We start from the raw sequence: 20,965 nt of genomic DNA on the forward strand, positions 1-20,965 counted from the left end.
TGCCTTATAACTGTGCACCTCCAGGAGGAGATTGGCCCCCTCCACTTGACACCCACCCCTCAGGTATTTATAGACATTGATCAGAATTTCATAATATTCCTTTCAGGGTTACAATCCTCTCATTTGGGAGTTATTATCTGAGCTATTCCCAATCACACAAAGCTGACATTTCATGTAAAAAGTTGTCAGCAAGTTACATCATTTATTTTTTTTTAAATGCCTCAAATCTGCCAAAAAAAAAACCCCAAACTTTTAAAGCTGTGGAACACAAACCAAAAAGGTATTTTTGCAATGCTTCTGATGTTTTCCATCCTCCTCCACCACACCTCTTTTTTGTGCTGTGAAGTATCTTGTGTTCTCTCTGATGATGTTTCCTGACAGAAACACCTTTCAATCTGACAAGGGCTGGATGTGTGCTGGAATGCAAGACAAGAAAAAACAAAACACCCAAAAACCACTCAAAATAAAATCCCAAAGCAGGAACTTAAAGTGCTGGGGAAGTTACTGTTCCCGTGCAAATAACAGCTGGGAGTTCGAATGTGCCACCTTGGAAAACCAAGCCTTCAATAATCAGAGTGGCACCAAATCACTGGGGGATAATTTTGGAAATCAGTGGCTTAATTTCCTACCTGAGAAGGCAGCAGATAGTCCTGCTAGCAGTTACTTGGGATTTCTACCCATTCTAAGCCACTGTGGTCAGTTGCATCTTCAATCCCTGTAGGAAATGTATCACCTGAATCATAGAATTGTTAGGGTTGGAAGGGACTTCAAGGATCAGCCAGTTCCAACCCCCCTGCCATGGGCAGGGACACCTCACACTACAGCAGGTTGCTCACAGCCACATCCAGCCTGGCTGCAAACACCTCCAGGGATGAGGCTTCCACCACCTCCCTGGGCAACCTGTGCCAGTCTCTCACCACACCCATGGTGAAGAACTTCCTAACATCCAATCTCAATCTACCCATTTCTAGTTTTGTTCCATCCCCCCCCAGTCCTGTCACTCCCTGACACCCTCAAAAGTCCCTCCCCAGCATTTTGTAGGCTTCCTTCAGAAACTGGAAGGCCACAACAAGGTCTCCTAGGAGCCTTCTTTTCTCTAGACTGAACAGCCCCAACTCTCTCAGTCTGTCCTCATGAGAGAGCAGCTCCAGCCCTCTGCTCATCCTGGTGGCCCTTCTCTGGACACCTTCCAGCACCTCCAGATCCTTCTTGTAAAAGGGGCTCCAGAACTGGGCACAGTACTCTAGGTGTGGTCTCAGCAGAGTGGAGCAGAGGGGGAGAATCACCTGCCTTGACCTGCTGGCTCTGCTTCTCTTGCTGCAGCCCAGGCTCTGCTTGGCTCTTTGGGCTGCAAGTGCTCACTGCTGGCTCCTATTGAGCTTCTCCTCCCCCAGCACCCCCAGGTCCTTTTCTTCAGGGCTGCTCTCAAGCCAGTCCCTGCCCAGCCTATATCAGTGCTTGGGATTGCCCTGACCCAGCTGCAGGACCTTGCACTTGGTCATGTTGTCCCTGGTGCCAGTACTGATCACTTACCCTATAGCTGGTTTACACTTCCCGTGGCTCTAGCTGCAGATATTTAAGGTAACTATAGTGTTATATAAAATTCTCTTAACATTCACTCCTGCAGTACTTTTTCCTAAGTCTTCAGGCTATTTGACCAACTGGTTCTGAGTGAACCCTACCTGCAAAATACAGATAGTGTAGATGGCACACCTGCCTTGAAGAAAACCTTTCTTTTGCAAAATAACTGAATATTGTTGGGGAAATATAAAATAAAAGCTTTGTGCTGCTTAGTGGAAATCAGCTTAGCATCCCCTGACATAATAAATCAGCTTCTTACCTCAGGAAGGCCTTCTAAAAACGTGAAAGAGCTGCTGTTTACATGTCAGAGAAATCAGTGTGACTGTGGAATGTATCCTAGGATAATGTATCTAGAAACTATAGACCACAGTTTCCTACATGAAAATCCAGCTCGAAATTTCCTTGGGAGAAATCCATGACCATTTCACATACTCCTGGAGCATGAAATGTGGTAATACTTAAGCAGCTGGGGAGCCCCTCTTAGCTGACTGACCCTTACAGCATCCAGGTCTGGTGTCCCCAGCATAAGGAGGACACAGAGCTGTTGGAGTGAGTCCAGTGAAGTCCACAAAGATGATCCAAGGGCTGCAACACCTCTGCTGTGAGGACAGGCTGAGGGAGCTGGGGGTGTTAGCCTAGAGAGAAGAAAATTCTGGGGGGCACTTTAGATCTGCCTTCTAATACCTGAAAGAATCAAGGGCAACAAAGCTGGGGAGGGGTTTGGAGCACAGCCCTGTGAGGAAAGGCTGAGGGAACTGGGGTTGCTTAGCCTGGAGAAGAGGAGGCTCAGGGGAGACCTTCTTGCTGTCTACAGCTCCCTGAAAGGAGGTTGTAGCCAGGTGGGGGTTGGTCTCTTCTCCCAGGCAGCCAGCAGCAGAACAAGAGGACACAGTCTCAAGCTGTGCCAGGGGAGGTTTAGGCTGGATGTTAGGAAGAAATTCTTCCCAATAAGAGAGATTGGCCATTGGGATGTGCTGCCCAGGGAGGTGGTGGAGTCACTATCACTGGAGGTGTTTAAGAGGAGACTGGGTGAGGCACTTGGTTTAGTTGATTAGGTGGTGTTGGATGATAGGTTGGTCTCGATGATCTTGAAGATCTTTTCATCCTGTTCTGTTCTGTTCTGTTCTGTTCTATCCTATCCTATCCTATCCTATCCTATCCTATCCTATCCTATCCTATCCTATCCTATCCTATCCTATCCTATCCTATCCTATCCTATCCTAGATCCTACAGGAAGGCTGCAGAGGCACTTTTTGTAAGGGTGTCTGGTGACAGGACAAGGAGGAATGGTTTGATGCTGAGGCAGAGCAGGGTTAGCTTGGATCTTATGAAGAAGTTCTCAGTGTGAAGGTGGTGGGACTCTGAAACAGGTTGCCCAAAGAGGTTGTGGGTTCCTCCTCCCTGGAGGTATTCTAAGGCAAAATTGGATGATGCCTTGAGTGGCTGAGTCTTGTTGAGAGTCACCCCTGCCTGTGGTGGGGAGGTTGGAGTAGATGATCTCTTAGGTCCCTTCCAACCTAAGCCATTCTGTGGTTGCTATTGACAGTATTATTATCTCTATGCTGTAGTGCCTGAGCACATTTATCATGAGCAAACAGCACAGTGTAGCAGATGAATCCACAAATAAAAGACCATGACTTCTTAGGGCGCTTCCAGGTTTGAAAGTGAGAAACTACTGCCATGTGGGAAAGACTCCTTGGCATACATTGCTGTCTCAGAAGACCAGATGACCTGATTAGCAGCAAAGTCCTGATGCTTTTTGTACTCACATGTGCTGTGGTATGTTCTCAAGGGTGTTTTCCACCTGAACTGTATGTCCCAGCACCAGCAGCTTTCTAGTGTGTCATCCCAAACTGTGAATTATTTCTGACTTTTTCCCTTTTAAGGCCTGCATTAAACAAGCTATGGATTATGTCTTACTTTTCCTTTTTGGCCTGCATTAAACTTGGCAGGCATTCATTCTCTTTGGAAAGAAGGTGAAGCAACCACAGCTTTTCAGTGCAAGGATAATAATTTTCCACTGGTTGTCAACCATAAAAGGCATTTACAAAAGAGTTTAAGCTGTGCTTCAAATGCACTCTGTGAATGTGCTTGCCATCTCCTGTTGCTTTCCCTGTATTGATGCAGTTGTCAGACATTATTAATCCTAGTACTAGGAAGTTAGAGGTAAACCAATGCTCCAACTCTTCCAGTAACTGCTGCAAGTTATTCTGTGCCATGGTTTAGTTGTTTAGGTGGGTTGGATTGGTTGGTGGGTTGGACGCGATGATCTTGAAGTCTCTTCCAACCTGGTCTGGTCTGGTCTGGTCTATTCTGTCCTATCATAGTATCATAGTATCATAGTATCATAGTATCATTCAGGGTTGGAAGGGACCACAAGGATCATCTAGTTCCAACCCCCCTGCCATGGGCAGGGACACCCCACACTAGATCAGCCTGGCCAGAGCCTCATCCAGCCTGGGCTTAAACACCTCCAGGGACACCTCCTATCCTATCCTATCCTATCCTATCCTATCCTATCCTATCCTATCCTATCCTATCCTATCCTATCCTATCCTATCCTATCCTATCCTATCCTATCCTATCCTATCCTATCCTATCCTATTCTAACAGGCAGAAGGAGCTGGGGTTGCTTAGCCTGGAGAAGAGGAGGCTCAAGGGAGACCTTATTGCTCTCTACAACTCCCTGAAGGGAGGTTGTAGCCAGCTGGGGGTTGGTCCCTTCTCCCAGGCAACCAGAAGCAGAACAAGAGGACGCAGTCTCAGGCTGCACCAGAAGAAGTGTAGGCTGGAGGTGAGGAGAAAGTTCTTCACAGGAAGAGTAATTGGCCATTGGAATGTGCTGCCCAGGGAGTTGGTGGAGTCCATTATCTGAAGGGGACTCCAAGAAAGCTGGGGAGGGACTTTTGAGGGTGTCAGGGAGTGACCGGACTGGGGGGAATGGAACAAAACTAGAAATGGGTAGATTCAGATTGGAAGAAGTCAAGAAGAAGTTCTTCCCCATGAGGGTGGTGAGAGCCTGGCACAGGTTGCCCAGGGAGGTGGTGGAAGCCTCATCCCTGGAGGTGTTTGCAGCCAGGCTGGATGTGGCTGTGAGCAACTTGTGAAATGTCCCTGCCCATGGCAGGGGGGTTGGAACTGGCTGATCCTTGAGGTCCCTTCCAACCCTAACAATTCTATGATTCTTATTTCTGCAGAGATTCAGAAGGAAAAAAAAACATATGTGTGTGTGTGTGTGTGTGTGTGTATGCGCACGCACATATATATATTTCTGAGGACTCTTCTGTGAACACTCCACAGATCGCACACATTCTGAAAAGCCTGAAAATCCAAACTACTAAGAATTCAGCTAAGCAGACAGCAGCCAGACAACACAAGGTGTAGCTGCTGATAAAGCCCTGGCAGTGGAGACGTCCCAGCAGCCGCCGTCCTCCGGCGCGTTCCGCCGCTGAAACCTCCGGAGAGCCTATTACGAAGTCAAAATTAATAAAAAAAGAAAATAAAGGAAGCTATAATGTGTTGTTTAAAAAAACATGTGAAATCTAACACAAAAAGCTGTTAAAATAACATTACTGTCCGACATCAACCTAAAACTACAAGGGAATTCCGAATCAGGGCAGATGCAATAACCTCGACGCAACCCCGTTGTGCCTACCAATTGCATACATATGGTATGTAAACTAACCCGCTGTTCTGAGACCCTCTGCTCAAGGACCATATGTGCTGCAATTGGTAGGGGAAGAGCTGTCTGAAGGGTGCTTTGTAACTGCTTAGCCTAAGTTTCTCCTTGGGTCACATTCACACCTCCGTTACGCCGTAGCCTGTTTGCTCCCACGTTTCTGTTTCGTCCCTGATTCTCGCTTTCCTTTGTCACCCTGCTGCATCTGCAAAGCCCAGGAGGGGAGGAATGGTTTGCACAGCTTAATCACAGAACATTAGGAGTTGGAAGGGACCTCCAGAGATCATCCAGTCCAACCCCCTGCCAGAGAAGGAGCTTATTGCTCTCTACAACTACCTGAAAGGAGGTTGTAGCCAGGTGGGGGTTGGTCTCTTCTCCCAGGCAACCAGCACCAGAACAAGAGGATACAGTCTCAAGTTGTGCCAGGGAAAGTTTAGGCTCAAGGTGAGGAGAAAGTTCTTCCCAGAAAGAGAGATTGGCCATTGGAATGTGCTGCCCAGGGAGGTGGTGGAGTCACCATCCATGGAGGTGTTCAAAAAAGGCTTGGATGTGGCACTTGGAGCCATGGTTTAGTTGTCAGGAGGTGTTAGGTATTAGGTACTAGGTCAGACTTGATGATCTCTGAGGTCTTTTCCAACCTGGCTGATTCTATGGTTCTATGATGACCCAGGGCAGGTCACACAGGAACACATCCATGAGGGTTTTGAAAGTCTCCAGAGAAGGAGACTCCTTGAGCTCTCTGGGCAGCTGCCTCAGCGTTTTGTCACCCTCATGGTGAACAAGTTTCTCCTGACATTCACAATTCTATTTGTTCAATTCCATTTGTTCTACCAGATTCAACAGCAAGATGCTCTCCAGTGCCTGACAGCTTCGGGTTGTGGTATTTCACCACGTTGTACTTTTGTACTTTCCATCACTTGGACTATTCTCTTGGTAACTCAGTGCAGATTAACATCACCCATTCTTCCTGTAAGCAGCAATATAAACCAAGATGTATCTTTTACTCCATTAAATATTGATACTCATCATTTAATATTAAAGAGGCTGCAGTCCTTTTTTCCCACCCCGATCTATACCATTTTTGAATGTCTTTTGAAAAATAATTTGATAGGGTCTAATGTAATAGCTTGGAAAGAAAATGTTCATCCTCTGAGGACACTCCAGAAGCCTACAAGCTCTAACCAGCATAGTAAATATGTGTAGGTATAGTGTAAAACACAGACACACCCACAAAAAAAACCCCTACTGTTTAATAAATAATATAGGTGATGTGTTCTCAGGACAGAACACACTCAAGCTGCAACACAAATAAATTGTGGGACAGCAGACAGGAGAAGCTCAAGTGCCCAAGGTATTTAGACATAGCTGGGCTTTTGTGGTCACATTATTGTGTATAAAAAATCATTAACTTAACCAATATGAGCAATAAATACTGCTCTGGAGGTGTGTTAGTCTACACAGCTTCCCAAATCCTTCACCACTGCAAGGTGAGGATTGCACAAGGGTGGTTTTGTTTGTCTCTAGTTTTAGGAGTTTTCTAGTGGCAGAGCAGTTAGGGTGGAAACTGAAGCAGCCACAGGCACTTTGCTCTAGGCTGTGCTAATTTAAGACAGTTACCAAGGGCATCTAGGGGCCAATTTATGAGTAAGGTGTCAACTAGAAACACAAGCTTTACAGCCTCCCATTGTAGACTAGTGCAGAACTCCTGCAGCCTCTCCATGTGAGGGAAGGTTTCCTTCTTCTTGGCAGGATCCTCATGGAATGAGTTGACACTGCTAAGTGGTCCTGCAAGTGTGCATTCCAGGGGAGTACTGCAGCTTGTCTACCTGTGTACAGCTTGAGAGTGGAACCAGGACATCAGTGCACAGTACACAATAGTACAGTATAGAATTAACCAGATTGGGAAAGACCTCAGAGATCATCAAGTCCAACCTGTCACCCAACACCATCCAATCAACTAAACCATGGCACCAAGTGCCTCATCCAGGCTCTTCCTAAACACCTCCAATGATGGTGACTCCACCACCTCCCTGAGCAGCACATTCCAATGGCCAATATCTCTTGCTGGGAAGAATTTCTTCCTCACCTCCAGCCTAAACCTCCCCCAGCACAGCTTGAGACTGAGTCCTCTTGTTCTGGTGCTGGCTGCCTGAGAGGAGACCAACCCCCACCTGGCTACAACCTCCCTTCAGGTAGTTGTAGAGAGCAAGAAGGTCTCCCCTGAGCCTCCTCTTCTCCAGGCTAAGCAACCCCAGCTCCCTCAGCCTCTCCTCCCAGGGCTGTGCTCCAGACCCCTCCCCAGCTTTGTTGCCCTTCTCTGGACACCTTCCAGCAACTCAACATCTTTCCCAATCTGACATTTCAGTAATCAAAACTAAGGAATGCAGTTGTATAAGACCATAGAATTTTTCAGGAAAGGGGAAGGACATGGGATATGTTCCACCTCTTTCAGCTTGGATTTCATAGTTTTGGGTTGTTTTTTTTTTCACTTTGGGGAAAAGTTATGTGGTGGTAGGACTTAGTGATCTCCAGCTGCTATATTTAGCAAACCAAATGGATGTTACACAGTGTTCCAAAAAAAGTCAAAAAGAACTTGTGCTGACCTTCTGCAATTACAAATTCCAAGCAAATAGCTTTTGTCTGATGTTGCATTGCTTTAGATTCCTGCAGGCTCTCTCTTCACTCCATGATGCCCTTCTTTTACTGACATTGTTCCATGTAGGCTACAAAGCAAAAAACATACAATGTTATGTCACATTTCTAGGACAAAGCGTATTAAAAGCTGTGTGGATGAAGGCAAGGTCAGAACTTCTTCCTAGCATCCAATCTGAATCTAACCATTTCCAGTTCTGCTCCATTCCCCCCAGTCCTATCACTCCCTGACACCCTAAAAAGCCCCTCCCCAGCCTTCTTGTAGCCCCCTTCACATACTGGAGGCCACAATGAGGTCACCTTGGAGCCTTCTCTTCTCCAGACTGAACAGCCCCAACTCTTTCAGTCTGTCCTCATAGCAGAGGTGCTCCAGCCCTCTGCTCATCCTCATAACCCTTCTCTGGACATGTTCCAGCATGTCCATACCCTTCTTGCAATAGGGTCTCCAGAACTGGATGCAGTACTCCAGGGGTGGAGAATCCCCTCCCTGGCCCTGCTGGCAATGCTTCTCTTGCTGCAGCCCAGGACATGATTGGCTTTCCTGGCTGCAACTGCACACTCGTGGCTCATGTTGAGCTTCTCAACCATGCCTGGTTCTTATCCAGGTTATAGGATAGGATAGGATAGGATAGGATAGGATAGGATAGGATAGGATAGGATAGGATAGGATAGGATAGGATAGGATAGGATAGGATAGGATAGGATAGGATAAACCAGGTTGGAAGAGACCTTCGAGATCAAGTCCAACCTATCACCCAACACTATCTAATCAACTAAACCATGGCACCTCATCAAGTGCCTCCTCAAGTGCCTCCTCAAGTCTCCTTCTAAATACCTCCTGTGATGGTGAATCCATCACCTTCCTAAAGCAACTTTGAAATTGATGTACATTGATGTCTTTCTGCTTCTCTGACTACTTTTGAAGGCTTGAAGTAGACTATACCAGCAAAGAATTTTAGCATTGTGAGTGCCAATATATGTGCACAACAGGTAACTCTTCACGTCTAGGGGCATTTCCATCATGTCTTGGCAAACTGAAGTTGTGAGGATATGATAACCCTGGATTTCATAGAATCATAGAATCAGCCAGGTTGGAAAAGACCTCAGAGATCATCAAGTCCAACCTAGTACCTAATACCTAACACCTCCTGACAACTAAACCATGGCTTCAAGTGCCACATCCAAGCCTTTTTTGAACACCTCCAGGGATGGTGACTCCACCACCTCCCTGGGCAGCACATCTCAATGGCCAATCTCTCTTTCTGGGAAGAACATTCTCTTCACCTCGAGCCTACACTTCTCCTGGTGCAGCCTGAGACTGTGTCCACTTGTTCTGGTGCTGGTTGCCTGGGAGAAGAGACCAACCCCCACCTGGCTACAACCTCCCTTCAGGTAGTTGTGGAGAGCAAGAAGGTCTCCCCTGAGCCTTCTCTTTTGCAGGCTAAACAGCCCCAGCTCTCCTTCTCTCTTCAGCAATACCCACGCTGCCGAGCAAGGGCTGCAGGCTGCCCTGACAGGCATCGTGCTAGACGGGATGCGCTTTTTAGTCAACGTCCTCCTTATTTTCAAACGCTCCTCCTTTCACTCTTGTGGCCTATAGCTGTACAAGTGGAGAAGTGGCTCTTTTCAGATCTGATGCCAACATCAGTCTAGAAACTGGCAGATGGTGCCACGAGGCACGGCAGTTAGTTGGCAAGCCCCTCACCCCCTGCCCTGCAACCAATTTAGCTTCTTCTGTTGGCATGGATCCTGCCATCCTGAGCCATTGCCCAAACCAGGCCTTCTAGCGTGCCACTCAATATGCTGCTGCTTAGCCTTAGGACAGCTAATCATGTTTTCTTGCAAAATTGATGTGAATTAATTAGTCACTGTGGGCAGGGTCTGAAGGGGAGAAAGTGCACGGTCCTACTCAGTAAAGCAAAGCAGACATGCACTCCCTGGTGGAGCAAGATGCCCTCCCCTTCTGCTGGTGGCTAAGTGCTTTCTTTTGTTGTTTATTCCTACTCCACCTTTCTCTTGAGCGAGATCAGCTCTGATTTGCTGGATATTCATGAAGTCACAACGTGTTTGCTTGGTGAATTGGCCTGAACTTTCAGTTTGGGTGGGTTTTTTTTTGGGGGGGGTAAGATTTTTTTCCTGGCAGATACAGATCTTCTTGGCAATTGTGTACCCCAAGCAAAGGAGGAAGGGGAAAGCCTGGTGCCGTCTAAGTGCACTTAGCTGTAGCTGGAGAAACAGAAGCTTGCTGCCTGAGTTATGGGGGAACTTTATCAGGAAGTGTTGCTGTGTCAGTGGGAAAATACTGTAGCTATGGATACTGGGGATTTACTGAACTATAATTCAGACACATAAAGGCCCAGGCAAAATGAAACAAATCACTTCCCTTCCAAAACTTTAGATATTAAACTCACAGCATTCGGCCAGGAACGGAAACCCTTTCAACTGATAGAATGACAGCCTCATAAATTTCCACACAAAACCTTGCAGTGGAAAGGACTCTTTCCTGGCGCTGGGTTTCTCACCAGGGACCCTGTGTGTACAATGGGATGTTTGCTCAGGCATTTGGAGTTGAGTTTCAGGCACTAAATAAGGTTTGGTTCTCTTCTGGTGTCTTGGAGTTTCATTCCAACTTGCCGGCAGACGCCATGGATGCAATAAAATTTCAAGGGCTGGCACAACAGAAGTATTATTGAAAGGCTTTAATGACAGAGGAGGGGGGGGAAAACCCAACACCCTTCCAGTTGGTTTTGGTTTCTTAAATGGTGCCTCACTGGGAATACCCCACTCTGTGAACAGCTAAAGTTTGGAAAGTTGCAGCTGAAATTTTCTGCTGAGAGTTTCTGCTTTGAAGGTTTCAACAGCTCTCCATTGTGGTCACAAACAGTTAGGTTAGAAAAGCAAGCAGCCTGAGCAAGAAATGTCTCTTAACTATCAGCAAAAGTGTTTCCAGGAGGCTTCTGACACTGCAGTCCTTGTCATGGTCTTTGCATAACACAGTTTCAGGGGGCTGCCCAAGTAATTCAACAACAACTGCTCAGGTGGCTCTGCTCCCCTGTTCTCCCATGCCAGCATTTTATTAGAGGGGCATATAAAATTGCAGATGGAGGAGAAAAGATTTACATGTGTTTTCATGCAGGAAGGGTGGAGGTAAACAAAGCAAACCTTCTGGTGAGGCTCAAGGAAGGCTTTTTCATGACTTAAGCTGATTTCCAGACAGGAAGATAAAGATATTACATAAACAGCTATATGAAGTATTTTATTAGGAGGTTTTTGCTGGATCCAGGGCATACAAAAATAAAAAGGGGGAAGGGGGAGGTATAGAGGTTAAACAGAAAACAAGAAATACAGGAATGTAATGCTGGGGAAGGGTCTGGAGAATAGATCTGATGAAGAGCAACTGAAGGAGATGGGGATGGTTAGTTTGGAAAAGGGCTGGAGCACAGCCCTATGAGGAGAGGCTGAGGGAGCTGGGGTTGTTTAGCCTGGAGAAGAGGAGGCTCAGGGGTGACCTCATTGCCCTCTACAACTACCTGAAGGGAGATTGTAGCCAGGAAGGGGTTGGTCTCTTCTCCCAAGCAACCAGCAGCAGAACAAGAGGACACAGTCTCAAGCTGTGCCAGGGGAAGTTTAGGCTGGAGGTGAGGATAAAGTTCTTCACCGAGAGAGTCATTTGTCATTGGAATGTGCTGCCCAGGAAGGTGGTGGAGTCACCATCCTTGGAGGTGTTCAAGAGGGGATTGGACATGGCACATGGTCTAGTCATGAGGTCTGTGGTGACAGGTTGGACTTGGTGATCTTTGAGGTCTTCCAAACTTAGTGATACTGTGATACTGTGATTCTGTGAAGGGCAGAGGAGACACCCCATGGCTCTCTACAACTACCTGAAAGGAGGTTGTGGAGATACTGCTGCTGGTCTCCTCATCCAGGTGATAGAACAAGAAGGAATGGGATAGAACAAGCTGTGACTGGGTAGGTTTAGACTGGACAGGTTTAGACTGGATATTAGGAAACATTTTTTCAGGACAAGAGTGGTCAGGCATTGGAGCATGCTGCCCAGGGAGGTGGTCGAGTCCCCAAGCCTGGCTGTGTTTCAAGGTGGTTTGGATGTGCTGCTTGGGGCTATGGTTTAGGGGTGACCCTTGTAAAGCAGGGTTCTGGGTTGGCCTTGGTGGTCCTGAGGGTTATTTCCAACCTGAATGTTTCTGTGATTCTGTGAACCCAAACTGTTTCAATGCCTTGGCTCCAAGCTGGCACAGTGACAAGGATTAGCTGACTCACAGGGAAATGTAATGAAGTCAAAGGCAAATAAATAAATAAATGAAGCTCCAAACCAGAAAACCTCTTCAAACTATAGAGATGTTAAGTATCTTTTAAATATCTATTTTACTGCTTGATCCCAGGCAAATAATGGAGCTATTAGCAAGAACACACCACTGTGCTTGATGATATTTCATATGGTATTTGACAATCCATAGGGGCTACTTCTCCTTCCCCATAAATAAGATATATAACTCAATGGGTCTCTTTTATCTTACACATCAGAGCAAATCTACAAGAACATCACTTAACCTCCTCTATCCATCCTTCACCTGCCATGTTCTCACAGACATGAATAAACTGAGATGATAGCACTTTAGCTTTGGTGTTATGAATATGTATTTTTTTCACATCACACACGTTAAATGTTGCCCCATCCACAGCAGGCTTGAGTCTGTCAAATATATTAGAAACACTGATTTGAGGGATGTGCCTGACTCCCAAACATCTTGGGGGATATGTAAAACATTATGAAATCAAGGGAGTGTGAGCTATGACCCACATAGATCAGCTGTGAATTTCCAGAGTCATATACATATTGGAAATTTTATGCTAATCCTTTCATGTTCTTCCTCATGCAACTGTCTCAGCAGATCAACGTGACAGGTGTCATATCTGATGTGCTGTGTGCCACAGCACTGCTGATTGCAGTGAAATGACAATGGGGCAATTGATCACACAGGCTCTCAGGATGGCAGGGGTTGGAAGGGACCCAAAGAGATCATCAAATCCAATCCCCCTGCCAGAGCAGGACCATGCAATCTAGCTCAGGTCACACAGGAGCACATCCAGATGGGCCTTGGAAGTCTCCAGAGGAGGAGACTCCACAACCTCTCTGGGCAGCCTGTCCCAGTGCTCTGTGAGCCTCATAGTAAAGAAGTTCTTCCTTGTGTTGTGGTGGAAGCTCCTGTGCTGCAGCTTACATCCATTGCTCCTTGTCCTATCCCAGGGAGCAAGTGAGCAGAGCCTGTCCCCTCCCTCCTGACCCCCAGCCCTCAGATATGTATAAACATTTATTAAATGCCCTCTCAGTCTTCTCTTTTCCAGACTAAAAAGCCCCAGGTCCCTCAGCCTCTCCTCAGCAGGCAGTGCTCCAGTCCCCTAATCATCCTCTTAGCCCTCCACTGGACCCTCTCCAGCAGATCCCTCTCCCTCTTGAACTGGGGAGCCCAAAACTGAAGGCAGTACTCAGGATGAGGTCTCCCTAGGGCAGAGTAGAGTGGGAGAAGAACCTCCCTGGATCTGCTGGACACACTCTTAATGCACCCCAGGATCACCTAATTCTTATGGATGCCTAGGAGAAAGCAACCTCAGCACCATCCTTAATCCTTTTTCTTTTTTTCATGTCTCAGTTGATCACAGAACTCATTTAAGCCCTTCCCTCTTCCTTAAGAATTTGGAAACCATCAGGAAGGCTCCTGTGGTGGGTTGCAATTACCCCCCACCCCATTTACATTTTATTACTTTTCTGCTCAAGATCTGTGAAAAAAAGTGTCAAGGGCATAGGTCTTACAAGAAAAATGACATCCATCTCAAGTGATATTTCTTGAGAACCTGGTCCCCATGCCACTTATTACAACATATAGAATGGTTAGGTAGGTAGATTGCAGCCATATTCTTGGCCAGTATTCTTCCTAACACTAATCATGCATCTTTCTGATGCTAGATAAGGAAGTGATGAATGCTTTAAAGATATGAACCTGCATAAAGCCAGGAAAACCAGGAAAAAACTTGAACAGTTATATTCTTCCCGTCAAGAGTAAGGTGAAGCAAAAGTCATAGAATTGTTACTGTTGGAAGGGACCTCAAGGCTCAGCCAGTTCCAACCCCTCTGCCATGTCCAGGGACACCTCACACTACAGCAGGTTGCTCACAGCCACATCCAGCCTGGCTGCAAACACCTCCAGGCAGGAGGCTTCCACCACTTCCCTGGGCAACCTGTGCCAGTCTCTCACCACCCTCATGGAGAATTCTTCCTAGCATCCAATCTGAATCTCCCCATTTCTAGTTTTTTTCCAGGTCTTATGTATATGAAAACTCCAGGGGAAGACTTTTCCTTAATCTTTCTGCTCTGCATGACCTCTGGACACACACCTGAGGTTGTGGATGGTTTCTCAGACAAGCCTCCACATCTCCATCTTCTGAGTTTCATTCCTTGTTAAAGAATTTATCCCATGATTTATTGGTACTCACTTCTTAGCAATGCAGCATTGCATGTGTGATCCCTACTGAAGTGATGCTCAGAGACACCAGCTAAGATGCTATGCCAATGCAGAACAAGGAAGCTGGTCTCAAGCAACAGACATTTGTGTTCCCACCACAGCAATTCAGTATCATCCAGATGCCTGTTTTAAGACACTGAAAATTATGACAGTCACATCTTGCAAGTGATCCAAATGGATCATCTGCTTTTAAAAGACACAAATGGTTGCAAATTACCTAGTTCTTAGGGCCAGGAAAATGATTAGAGGGCTGGAACACCACTGATGTGACAATAGGCTGAGGGAGCTGGGGTTGTTCATCCTGGAGAAGAGGAAGCTCCAGGGAGACCTAATAGCAGCCTGCCAGGACCTGAAGGGGGCTACAAGAAGAATAGAGACAGACTGTCTACAAAAGCCTGCAGTGATAGGACAAGAGAATAATGACTTCAAACTAGAAAAGAGGAGATTTAGATTGGATGTTAGGAAGAGGTTCTTTCACATGAGGGTAGTGGAACACTAGAAGAGGTTGCTCAGGGAGACAGCTGAGGCCCCATCCCTAAAGATCTTCAAGGCAAGACTGGATGAGGCTCTGAGCAACCTGATCTGGTGGAGGATTTCCCTGCTGACTACAGGGGGCTTGGACTAGATGACCTTTGGAGGTCACTTCCAACCCAAACTGCATGGTCTTGCAGCCTGCAGTGATCAATATGCTCACGCACTTCTTATTCACTGAGAAAAATACTCAGTGTGCTGCCTAGAAAAGCATAAATCTACAATTAGAAAACAGAGATATTTTGTCCAGTTTTGCTTTTAGTTTACTACAGCTAAATAAGTAAAGGCATAGACACAAACCCATAGTTGCATGTCTGGGTTTCTGAGTCAAGCTAGGACTAGTATTTAATCAAACTCCACACTTCCATATTAAAAATAGGTTATGGTCCTGATGGTCTAAACCAGAAAAGACAGAGTTGCAAACAGCCTGAAACAATGGCTCTTAATGATTGATGTTGTCCCAGACATTTCACTGACATTTTGCCTCTGAGTTCCAGAGACCATGGGAGAAATTCTTCCAAAGAGCACTTTGTGTGTGACACAAGGAGAGAACTGTAATGTGTCAGTCTCAAGGTCTGTGCTTCCTTGCTGTGTTTCCTGTTCCAGATGTATGACAAAGGACTTGGTTTTCCTCCTCTGATGCTCCAGATTAGGATCAGGGAGCAGAGGGTAGACCTATTCCATCCATCACATTTCTTCATTTACTGTGTCCAATTCTGGGCCCCTCAGTTTAGGAAGGAGGTTGACTTGCTGGAGTGTGTCCAGAGAAGGGCAACAAAGTTGGTGAGGGGTTTGGAACACAGCCCTGTGAGGAGAGGCTGGGGGAGCTGGGGCTGCTTAGCCTGGAGAAGACGAGACTCAGGGGTGACCTTCTTGCTGTCTACAACTACCTGAAGGGAGGTTGTAGACAGGCAGAGGTTGGTCTCTTCTCCCAGGCAGCCAACACCAGGACAAGAGGACACAGTCTCAGGCTGCACCAGGGGAGGTTCAGGCTGGAGGTCAGGAGGAAGTTTTACACAGAGAGAGTGATTGGCCATTGGAATGGGCTGCCTGGGGAGGTGGTGGAGTCACCATCACTGGAGGTGTTCAGGAGGAGACTTGACAGGATGCTTGGTTGCATGGTTTAGTTGATTAGGTGGTGTTGGATGATAGGTTGGACACGATGATCTTGAAGGTCTCTTCCAACCTGGTCTGGTCTGGTCTATTCTATTCTATTCTATTCTATTCTACTCTATTCTATTCTATTCTATTCTACTCTACTCTACTCTACTCTACTCTACTCTACTCTACTCTACTCTATTCTATTCTATTTACAAGCAAAGAGATCTACTAGTACTGAACTTAAAGGAAGTGTTGGGGCCAAGCAATAGCTTCAAGCTGACAAAGGCATAACCACAAGGAAGTAATCCTAGAATTGGTTGATAACTCCCTGGCTTAGTCCAGGGGAGATCTTGTGCTGTTTATACATTGTAAATACCTGTGAATACTGTGTATTTTAGAATGGAATGGAATGGAATGGAATGGAATGGAATGGAATGGAATGGAATGGAATGGAATGGAATGGAACAAGCATAATTAACCAGGTTGGAAAATACCTTTGAGCTCATCGAGTCCAACCTATCACCCAACACCATCTAATCAACTAAACCGTGGCACCTCACAGGGCTGTGCTCCAGACCCCTCCCCAGCTTTGTTGCCCTTCTCTGGATGTGTTTCATTCCTAATTTTTTTCTCCTATTTAATGACAAAAAAAAAGAGGTCAGAATCTTCCATGATGCAAGAGTAGAAACAGGATGATGTTGTAGCTTCTTTGAGTTCTTAAACTATATCTGAGTATCAAAGCATTAGCCAGGAATAACTAGCAGTCCCCAGCAAGCCCACTGCTGTTTAGACAGGACAGCAATTAAAGCAACTAACCTTTTGAGCTTGCTGTGGTGTTTTGTAAGCAGTGTGGCTTTCAGCACTTCATTATCTGTTATGGAAACAGACCAAGTGCTTTGCTTTATATTAACATCCCAACACCTCTGTAAAATTCAAAGGGATTACGTTTTCAGCTGCTGAGAATCAATAGCTTCATTTGTAGCTAGAAGTGGATTTCTCAAAGTCAGGGCTCTGTCTGCATTCAGCCATTCTGATTTATGTATAGCTTAGAGGCAGGAGTTCCTGTGTCTCCATCTTGTGTTTGCTGGACTCTTGTCTCAAGCCAAGGCTGACCAGTGGCTCTCCTCATTCACACAGATGAGAGGTACTCACAGTCTCTGTCTTGCCATCTCTGTCATTCCAGCACTACAAAGTACCACAGTATCACTAAGGTTGGAAGAGACCTCAAAGATCATCGAGTCCAACCTGTCATCACAGACCCATGACTAGACCATGTGCCATGTCCAATCCCCTGTTGAACACCTCCAGGGATGGTGACTCCACCACCTCCCTGGGCAGCACATTCCAATGATGAATGACTCTCTCAGAGAAGAACTTTCTCCTCACCTCCAGCCTAAACTTCCTCTGGCACAGCTTGAGACTGTGTCCTCTTGTTCTGGTGCTGCTTGCCTGGGAGAAGAGACCAACCCCTTCCTGGCTACAACCTCCCTTCAGGTAGTTGTAGAGGGCAATGAGGTCACCCCTGAGCGTCCTCTTCTCCAGGCTAAACAATCCCAGCTCCCTCAGCCTCTCCTCACAGGGCTGTGCTCAAGGCCTCTCCCCAGCCTTGTTGTGCTTCTCTGGACACCTTCAAGTGTTTCGATGTCCTTCTTAAACTGAGGAGCCCAGAACTGGACACAGGACTCAAGGTGTGGCCTAACCAATGCAGATTACAGAAGTACAATGACTTCCCTGCTCCTGCTGGCCACACTATTCCTAATGCAGGCCAGGATGCCATTGGCTCTCTTGGCCACCTGGGCACACTGCTGGCTCATGTTCAGGCAGCTGTCAATCAGCACCCCCAGGTCCCTCTCTGTTTGGGAGCTCTCAGCCACTCTGACCCCATCCTGTAGCTCTGCATGGGGTTGCTGTGACCAAAGTGCAGCACCCAGCACTTAGACTTGTTGAATACCATCCCGTTGGACTCTGCCCATCTGTCCAGTCGGTTGAGGTCAGATCACTTCCAGATCCTTCTTGCAATAGGGGCTCCAGAACTGGACACAATGCTCCAGGTGGGATCTCATATTATCAAGGTTACCCAAAATGGGTAAGGAAGGATCTGAAGGTGCTGGAAGGTGTCCAGAGAAGGGCCACAAGGATGAGCAGAGGGCTGGAGCACCTCTCCTATGAGGACAGACTGAGGGAGTTGGGGCTGTTCAGTCTGGAGAAGAGAAGGCTCCAAGGAGACCTAATTGTGGCCTCACAGTGTCTGAAGGGGGCTACAAGAAAGCTGGGGAGGGACTTTTTAGGGTGTCAGGGAGTGATAGGACTAGAGGGAATAGATCCAAGCAAGAGAAGGGGAGATATACCTCTCACGAGGTGGTGAGAGGCTGGCACAGATTGCCCAGGGAGGTGGTGGAAGCCTCATCCCTGGAGGTTTTTGCAGCCAGGGTGGATGTGGCTGTGAGCAACCTGCTGTAGTGTGAGGTTGGGAAAGACCTGAGAGATCATCAAGTCCAGCCTATCACCCAACACCATCCTATCAACAAAACCATGGCACCAAGCAGCCCATCCAGTCTCTTCCTAAACACCTCCAGTGATGGTGTCTCCGCCACCTCCCTGGGCAGCACATTCCAATGGCCAATGATTATTAGTAGTAGTAGTACTACTACTATTTTTTTCAGGCTCATGATGGGGACTTAAACTTTGGTGAATTTGGCTTCATTGTCAAATTCACCTTTCAAGACTAAGGTTTTGCAAGAAATAATCTCACAGTGAGAGATGCATAGTTCTTATTGTTAAGCCAGGGAAAAGGAACCCGAAATACTTTTGCTGGCTGAAAATTGCAGGTAAAGTGAAAAGCAGGCTGACATAATTTGACAAGAAAACTGATTCTTCGATACAAAATGCTCTTAACATCAGGAGCATCTGTTCTTGTAAACCCCTGCATTATTAGTTTATCCAGCTGTGTCCCTGGCTGCAAGCACAACGGAGAAGGTGAGGCTGCAAAGCAGCAGTGTCAAGTCTCATAGTGAAAACTGGTTTATCTTTTCCTAACAACCTTAGCAATGTGCAGTGACTTGCCCTTGGAGTAGTGGCTTAACAACCTTTGCCCAAGCACTCCGTGGCTCTTCTTATATCTTTAATAGTTTACTTGATGGACTATGAAGAACTGCCAGATGACAGCTCTATTTCATTTTTGTCACTGCATGGCTCTCCATTTTTCTCACAGGCTTTTTTTTGTCTCTCAAGGGCACAATTCTGTAAGTCAATGTGGCAATGCTCAAGAAGGGTATTGCTCTCTCTCACCTATTGTATCTGGATGCAGCATGTGTGTGGTGGATTAAAATACCCCCCCAAAAGAAAATTGCCAGACCAGCTCAGTTGGAAGCAATTGAAGCTGTGCTTACAAGCAGACTAAAATCTAGAAATATGAAATGCAATCAATATGCAGGGAAGTCATCCTGCCCTGTCCTCAGCACTGGTCAGGCCACACCTGGAGTCCTGTGTCCAGTTCTGGGCCATCCAGTTTAGGAAAGATGTTGAGATGCTGGAAGGTGTCCAGAGAAGGGCAACAAAGCTGGGGAGGGGTTTGGAACACAGCCCTGTGAGGAGAGGCTGAGGGAGCTGGGGTTGCTTAGCCTGGAGAAGAGGAGGCTCAAGGGAGATCTTATTGCTGTTTACAACTCCCTAAAGGGAGGTTGTAGCCAGGTGGGTGTTGGTCTCTTCTCCCAGGCAACCAGCCCCAGAACAAGAGGACACAGTCTCAAGCTGTGCCAGGGGAGGTTTAGGCTGGATGTTAGGAAGAAGTTCTACACAGAAAGGGAGATTTGCCATTGGGATGTGCTGCCCAGGGAGGTGATGGAGTCACCATCCTTGGAGGTGTTCAAAAAAGGATGTCAGGTAGTGATAGAGGTAGGGGGAATGGAATGAAGCTGGAGGTGGGGAGATTCAGGCTGGATGTGAGGAGAAAGTTCTTCCCCATGAGAGTGGTGAAGCCCTGGAATGGGTTGTCCAGGGAGGTGGTTGAGGCCCCATCCCAGGAGGTGTTTAAACCCAGGCTGGATGAGGCTCTGGCCAGGCTGATCTAGTGTGGGGTGTCCCTGGCCATGGCAGGGGGGTTGGAACTAGATGATCCTTGTGGTCCCTTCCAACCCTGACTGATACTATGATACTAAAAAAGGCTTGGATGTGGCACTTGGAGCCACGGTTTAGTTGTCAGGAGGTGTTAGGTAATAGGTTGGACTTGCTGATCTCTGAGGTCTTTTCCAACCTTATTGATTCTATGATTCTATGATTTGACAATGAATTTTCACACAGCCCTCATTCTGTGTGCCTGGACAACTGCAGGCTAATTTCTGTCAGGAGTCACCCACTCATTTCTGTATCTTTTAATACACTCAGTCCCCTGATGTCATGGCTTTCATTCTGAGACTTCCTTTTATTTTTAAACATCTTGGTTTATTTTACTTTGTTGCTTCCAGTTTGATACAAATGTTATTTTTAAAAGTGCTTTGACAGCTCCCTCCTACTCTGAATCAAAGCCCATGCTCTGCCAAGGCAAATCACTGAGCTCCCAAGGAAAACTATTATCAAAAACTCATATTTATATTTACAGGCAGTTTCTTTGAACAGTTACAGGTGTTTTATTTTAAGAGAACTGGCCCACTAGCCTGAAATTTTGTGGCATGAATTCTCAATAGCTCTTTAGTCTATTTGCCATCATCTAGCTGGGGAAAACATTAGGCTTTGCATTTTCGCTGTTCTTTTGCTTTCCTCAGACCTTGTGTTGCCACAGAAACAGAATTGTTTGGGCTGGAAAAGACCTTTCAGGTCACTGAGTCCAACCATCAACCTAACCCTACCAGCTCTGGTGCTAAACCATGTCCATAAGCAGCACGCC

Source organism: Melanerpes formicivorus, unplaced genomic scaffold, assembly GCF_026170545.1.
Source record: "Melanerpes formicivorus ecotype bairdi unplaced genomic scaffold, bMelFor1.0.p_v2 SCAF_68, whole genome shotgun sequence".
Taxonomy (NCBI): domain Eukaryota; kingdom Metazoa; phylum Chordata; class Aves; order Piciformes; family Picidae; genus Melanerpes; species Melanerpes formicivorus.